Genomic DNA, 8,137 nt, shown 5'->3' with positions numbered 1-8,137 from the left:
TAAATTATATTATTTCTTTTTGTATCTTTGGTATTTTATATATATTTACATATTTTATTGATAAAATGTATTATTAACATTAATTTTTTTAATAGTTTGCTCATTATTTTAATTTTTAATTTTTCCCTTAATGTGCATATATTAGTATAAATTTAATTTTTTTAAGCTGGAGCTCAAGTTCGGCTCGTATATATATAATATAAGGGTAAACTATCAATAGGTCATAATAGTTGGATTTAATTCTCATCAAGTCTTATTAAAAATAAATCATAATAAAATCGTCATTAAAAATAATTTTTTGTGACAATTTTTTGTACATCACTAAAAATTAACAATTAGTGACCTTTTTTTTTTTTTTTTGGTCATGCTTGTTATAAGTTGTTGCTAATTATCGTAAGACCTATTGGACAATGAGTCTACTTATTAGGACTCATACGTAAGTCCATTTTTTATAGTTAAATTGACTTGAACTTAATTCAATTCTTTAAGCTTGACTTATTCATGTAACTAAATTGACTTAATTTGAGTTTGACTAAAATTTTTAGCAAATTGAGCTTTGAACACTTCAAAACTTAACTCAACTCAGCTCGTGTATAATTCTAGTTCCATTATACTAACATCCCACTCCAAGCCCTCATATGCCCACTACAACATTTTCTTAGTTCAGTGACACTTGAAAGTGTCACAAAACTACTTCTCTAGTGGCATTTTCTAGTCTTGTACGTAGCGTTTTCAATAAATGTCATTTATACTCATACCACAATAGATATTAGTAGCACCTTAGTAACACTTGCCAGTGTCATTACACCATCAAGGCTAAAGCTTTTCAATGACACTTTGATACTAGTACTCCTTCTTATTCCCCCTTCCTGTAGCCTCAGTCCTCTGTTGGGTATGCAGACAACCTTCAACAGGGAGCCCAAGCCTAAAGGGGGGTCACGACGCACCGGAGGCCCTACCGGCTTTACCCTATATCATGTAACATTGTACATGTTTTAGGGTTAGATAAAAAGAGAGGTTGTTTTAGTTTTCAAAGAGTGCAAATGGTGAAAAAAGAATCTGTAATTCTATAATCAATATAGTGAATTGGTGTGGCTCCCGAGAACGTAGGCACATTGATGATCCTTGTATCTGTGTTTTTTGTAGTTTTTTTTTTTTTTTTGGTATGATTCATAATTTTCAATATCTATAGAGTTTACAGATTCAATGTGTATTCAAATCCCAACATTCTCCACCTCTTTTGGTTGGGTTAAGCATCCCCCTATCTTTGTTGCATATTTTTCTTTCAAAAAGATGGTGGACATAACACGTATACAACCCAACTAGATGGATGGTGAGATCTTAACCGTGAGAGAGAAGAAGGGAGATGACAGGACACCTGCTAGAGAGAGGAGGGAAAAGTCTATGGAACCAAAAAGTAATTGATTGATGTATAGGATGTGAGAGAATAAGAGATGAGAAAGAAAAAATAATTGAGTGATGTGTAGGATATGAGAGAATGAGAAAAGAGATATAATAAATGATTGAAAACAATTTTGAAAAAAATTGTAAACGAAAGAAATTTTAATTCTGACCTCTCAAAAATTGATTTGAAAATGTTAGGCTTTTATAATTGACAATCCCGTTTGACAAAACTCCTTTCAATTGTAATTTTATTCACTCTTATGTTTTAGTGAGAATATGGGTGTTTAGATGCAAATCCAACTTAAATTATGCCTATGCAGAGTAGTTTGAGATCTTGATCTTTTCATGTTTGCCACTTTGCTGACTGTGTACAAGGATCGAGTTGCCGGGTCAGCTCGTGGAGATCTAAGGGACAGTGTCCCATTGCGGGTTCTAGACAGTGCCCAGGCGAGCTCGAAGGGCAATGCTTCCGAAGCAAAAATCAAAAAGCAAAAATACAGTCAAAATTATTTGATCGCTCGAGTAGTCATTTGTGCGCACGAGCGAAGAAAATGATCATCCAGTATTTTCGCAGAACACCTGAACTTTTAGGAAACAAGTTTTATCGCTCGAACAGTGAATGTTGCGCTCGAACGGTCAGCCTATATGTTTTGCACCGCCTTTACTCACACCGTTTGAGCAATGAAGTATGCGCTCGAGTGGTTTGTGCGATTCAATTTACTATAAAGTGCGCAGTTTGTTGTTTTTAGAGTTTGACCCGTCTAGATTTTCAGAGAGGAAGAAAAAACAAATTATTTTATATTGAAGAGTGTTTTATGAGTGTTTCCTTGATGACTTAAGAGTGATCAATGGATCCGTGAACTTCATCTCAACATGATCAAAGGTTTGCTTGTTTTCTGTTATTTACAAAATAGAAAATTGTTCTTCGGTGGATTCTGGAAAACTTGGGCCTAAAGCTTTGGTGGATTCCAAAATGCCTCATCGTTGTATATTCGACATCAGCGTTGCAGATTTAACGTTGGGCAAAAAAATTCCAAGGTGAAAATGGTAGTGGAAGAGGCACATTGGGGTTTGTTCAATTCGGGTGTGGATTCACTAGGTAATTGAAGGTACACTAGTGTAATTCTTTTTTGTCTTCTTAGTGGATTGTTTTGTCGCTTTAACCCATGATTTTTTTTTTTATCACAATTGGAGGTGCTCCAATTGTGGGTTTTTCACGTTAAATCGTTGTGTCGATTTGTTTTGGTTTATTTGATTGGGATTGTTATTTGTTGTTTAGAATTGAAATATAATCACAAATTAATGTATTGGGGTTTTTGGATTTTTTAGAAAACTAACCCAAATACGACCTTAATCTTATTGTTGTGGGCCTACTTCATGAATGAATCTCAGTCATAGATTTCATATTCTAGTCAAATGCTTTTTTTGGGGTTTGTACACCTATTAGGGAATAGGGAAAGAGAAGGAGAAAGTGTCGACTGGAAAGATAGTACTAACCTTGAGAGAGACGAACCAAAGAGAGAATAGAATAAAGAGAGAAAAATTGCCTTACATGGCTGATTTTTCTCTCTCTAATATACAATTAATGCATAGACTAATAAGAATCAATCATTAAAGTTCTCATAAGAAAATTTCATTTTACCTCCCAAACTTTGCCTCGATGATCAATTACATCTCCAAACTTCTAATAATTTCAATTTTATGCCCAACATTTTTGAAATCGTATCAATTTACCTCATACTATCACATTTAAACAGAAAAAGTTAAAAAAAAAAACATTTTGACTCTTGTGCGGGGAATCCCACATCGGTTTGTGAGGGACTACTTTCCCACCTTATAAACAGGCTAGCTCTTTTTACCTTGCATAGGCCTTTTCCCCCAGTGGGGGAGGAACAAAACTGTGAGGCGGACTTCGCCAAAGTGGACAATATGTGCAAGGCACGGGGAGTGGTTGCTTCATTTGGCGCCGTCTGTGGGAACTCCTTTCGGCATATGGAGGTATTGCGCCGGTGCCGGAGCCAGCGCGACTGGGGGTTAATGTGCGGGGAATCCCACATCGGTCTGTGAGGGACTACTTTCCCACCTTATAAGCAGGCTGACTCATCTTACTTGGCATAGGCCTTTTCCCTCAGTGGGAGAGGAACAAAACCGTGAGGCAGGCTTCGCCAAAGCGGACAATATGTGCAAGGCACGGGGAGTGGTTGCTTCATTTGGCGCCGTCTGTGGGAGCTCCCTTCGGCATCTGGAGGTATTGCGCCGGTGCCGGAGCCAGCGCGGTTGGGCGCTAATGTGCGGGGAATCCCACATCAGTCTGTGGGGGATTACTTTCCCACCTTATAAGCAGGCTGGCTCCTTTTACCTTGCATAGGCCTTTTCCCCTAGTGCGGGAGGAACAAAACCGTAAGGCGGGCTTCGCCAAAGCGGACAATATGTGCAAGGCACGGGGAGTGGTTGCTTCACTTGGCACCGTCTGTGGGAACTCTTTTCGGCATCTGGAGGTATTGTGCCGATGCTGGAGCCAGCGCGGCTGGGGGCTAATGTGCAGGGAATCCCACATCGGTCTGTGAGGGACTATGCAAGGTAAAAAGAGCCAGCCTGCTTATAAGGTGGGAAAGTAGTCCCTCACAGACCGATGTGGGAATCTCCGCACATTAGCCCCCAGCCGCGCTGGCTCCGGCACTGGCGCAATATGTAGTGACCCTAATTTTCTTGAGTCATAATTTATTATTATTATGGTTATTATTATCTTATTTTATTTTGTTCTTTATTAATTGTGTGGTCACATGAGAATTTAATGTGATATTTAATGAATCTAATGTGGTGATTAATTAATTAAATGTGTTATTTAATTGTATATAATTAATCTAAATATTTATATATTTATATTTGTTATAAAAAAAAGGTGTTATATGTATATATATAGATATATTACCTTATATTTATATTTATATATATTATAATTTGTTGTATAATATTATATAATAATTTATTAGGTTATTATGTATGAGATTTAGGTTTATATATATATAATATAATATGTAATCACCTAGGTTTTGAAGTTGATAACAAAGTAAAGAACGAAAGAAAAAAATGAAACAGGGTAGGAACGGCGCCGCGAGAGAGAGAGAGAGAGAGAGAGAGAGTGTGTGCTGTGTGTCGCTCTCTGGTGCGAAATTGGGACGGAGGAAGAAGGTGGGGGAAAAAGTATAAAAAAAATTAGAGTTTTATTTTGGTGATTCTATTACTTCTTCAAATAATTCTTTGATCTTTAAAATCATATTGTGAGTATAAAATTTACTTCCTTTTATTTATGTTTAATTCATTATTTTTATTTATTTATTTTTGTTTATTTGATGTTAGTTTGATTTTGTATTTATATAAAGATAATTGATTGATTTTAATTATTTTGTTTAATTGTGTTTATAAGGTTTAGGATTTTTAGATAATTGATTGATTTAAATTATTTTGATTAGTTGTGTATGCCATGTTTAGGGTTTTTATATGAATTTATTTTATGGTTGTAATCACACTCATGGTTATATGAAATTAAAATTAATTAGGAACCCATAGATAAATTCCTTATACTCCACCAAGACTCCATGAATTGTTATTTTATTTGAGTGATGGTGAGAAAGAGTGTACAAAAAAAAGTGAGGATTATGAGATATATTTGAATGTTTTAGGCTTGGTATCTTTATGTTGTTCTCATGAGTGAGATATTTTGTATATGTATATTGTTGCCTCGTTCCAGGGACGAAACCAAGAATTCATTTGCGGGGGGCCAAGATATAAATAAATTTTTTTATATGAATTGATAAAAATTACTATTTTTTTGAATTCAAAAAGTAAACTAAAATTTAATATTAAATTAGTACGTAAAAAATAAAACCATATATGTATCACAGGACATAGAAAATTTTTGTGCCTAGAATAACAAATGTAATTAAAACAAATTTCATATAAATTTAAAAATTCAGAATTCAGATTCAACACATAAATTTTATACAAGTCTCAATTCATTTTAATTTTGAATTAATAACACTTAATCTGAATAAAATTAAATTTGCCCAAATATGATTAAAAAGAAACCCTAGTAATTGAAATCATACATCCTAATTCATGATTTCTTTTCTTAATATGTAAAATTAAAAAAAAAATTACAATTGTATCAATATGACATTAAAAAAAAGATAATAAAAGTATTACAAATTGAAAACAACAATAAAAGAGAATATGAATCACATACCTACAATAATGAGAAGATTAATAACAGAAGCAAGACTTTTTTTTTTTTATGTATCCCATGTTGATTTAACTCAAAAAAAAAAAAAAAAACCTATGCTTGCTTTGAATAAATTGAGACGGCGTCACGGCGTAGAGCAGGTTATAGCAATTAGGTTTTCTTTCTTTCTTCTTTTTGTCTTTTTCTACTTCTATTTAGGCTTTTTTTTTTTTATTTTTTTTTATTTTAAAATAAGACACAAGGCCCTCTCTGGCCATCTAAGGAATAGATTGACCCCAGCCCAGCCCACAAAACAAAGAAGGGCCATTTTACTATTAATACTTTATTGAAAAGATATATATATATATAAATAATTTTTTTTTTTTAAGCGGGGGCCGTGGCCCTTGACAATCTCTTCCTCAGTCCGTCCCTGCTTCGTTCTCATGAGTAGACGAGTGTTTTGATTTATGCGCATACGTATATGCTAACCATCCGGAGAGTGTGAGTCAAACTCGGGACGATATTCCCGTGCAAGTTTGGCTTCGGAGCGGTGTTAGGTATACGGGAGACACATGGGATATATGTGTAGGCCGGAAATGGAGGCCGAAGTGGTGGAGTTAAGGTACAAAGAATTTAATTATGAGTTTATTAGTATAGTGTGAATTGTATTGATTTGTACATGTTGAAAAATTGTGAACGATCTCGATAAATTATGAAATCTGAGAAGAGGTATGTACACATGATTCTAGACAACTTTTGTGTTTTAACTTTTTATTAAAAAAATCGACTAGAACTTATAATTGGATGATCTTGATTATAGTAGTTTTAATTCATTTTAGTTTTGCAGATTTTAGAGGTTGTTTTAACCCACGAAAAGGGCTCATTTTTATTGGTTTCGCGTAAACTGAAGTAAAACATTATTCTGCACACTTTTCGTGTTTTAAACTTTTCCGAAAAGAATCATCTTAGGGTAGTTTTTGTTCATTTTCAGTTTCAGATTCTTCGATTGAATTCCATCGAGGTTTTCTATCAAGTTTTTCTCTCAACCTGTTCAGTTTCTATTAAATTCCTTCACATTATCTTTTAGGAAATTTGATTCTGTACAACTTTCGCTTTTGAGTTTTGGTCAATTTGAATTATTTAAGCATGAAACGATGCATTTTTATACTTCTTCAGCAAGTTACTTACGATTAAATTATATTAACTTTATTTTTTTCGCAGGATGGTGGGTCTTACTAACTTTTTATGCAGGGATGACCCACCATATTTTTATGTTTATTTTATTTATTTTATACTCAATTTATATTTAGTTGTGTACGGGTAAGAAACTAAATGCCACCGTATCTCGGGAAACTACTCATTCGTCTCGATGCGGGTGGAACTACTTGTCTTGTTCCGTAACAAGAAATAATGTACTTTTGTTTGTGTCTGGTGGACACGTGGATGTCAATTCTTGTACTCATACTAGTATACCTATATACTGACCCGTTTTGTCTCTTAGCAATTCGGGTGCGTTCTGTTTGAGCACAACCGAGCTTCCTTTGTAGGATTAGTAGAGACTTTGGCAAGAAATAACTGTGATCGTTGGACATCTCGTTTGGACCTCTTTTGTTTTCTTGAGTTTAGGATTGATATTAGTTTATGCATTTATTATTTTTTTTTAATGACTTTAGTATTGGAATAATTTGGCATGATTTGTAACCGTACTTTATTTAAGTTGTTTTGACTATTTATTGTTACCTTGATGTTGAGGTGTTGGTTAGTTATGAATTTATGGTGGATGGTTTGGTTTGCGTTTAGTTTTTTTGTTTCACCCCTAGGATTTGGATGATGGAATATTGATTTGAGGTTAGTCCTAATATAATATTTAATTGTCCGAATTTTGGGGCGTGACAGTTTGGTATCAGAGCCCTAGGTTACCCTAGATTTGTAAGAGTTTAGGTGATCCTCGGATTGTGGAAACATGGGTTAGCTGGTTTAGGTTGGTGATCCTCCTTGTCTAGACCTATTCGTGTTGAGACCCCTTTAGGAGGGGCAGTTACTCTTTATAAGATGTGTAAAGATTTTGAGATTGACTTTGAGGGCAAAGTTTTGTATGCGAACCTAATTGTTTTAGGGTTTGAGGGGTTTACAATTATTTTGGGTATGGATTGGCTGCGAAAACACTTTGTGACTCTAGATTGTGCTAGAAGGACTGTAAATATAGATATTCTCGGTATGCCACGGCTTACCCACACTTCTTGCGATGGAGAAGAGTCGGCGATAACGAGTTTTCTGTGCTTGGTAGAAATCCCTTAGCACGATATTAGTGAGGTAGATGTGGTACGTGAGTTTGAGGATGTATTTCAAGAGATACCTGGACCTCCACCCCGACGGGTAGTAGAATTTTGCATTGACCTAATGCCGGGAACTGCACCGATTTCTAAGGTGGCATACAGAATAGCGCCTAAGGAGCTTGTGGAGATGAAAAAGCAGCTGGAAGAGATGCTTTAGAAAGGGTTCATTTGTTCA

Source organism: Camellia sinensis, chromosome 4 (assembly GCF_055761805.1).
Source record: "Camellia sinensis isolate YWXY chromosome 4, ASM5576180v1, whole genome shotgun sequence".
In the NCBI taxonomy this organism is placed as follows: Eukaryota; Viridiplantae; Streptophyta; class Magnoliopsida; order Ericales; family Theaceae; genus Camellia; species Camellia sinensis.
The sequence above is the reverse complement of the archived record's forward strand: the minus strand, read 5'-3'. Positions refer to the sequence as shown.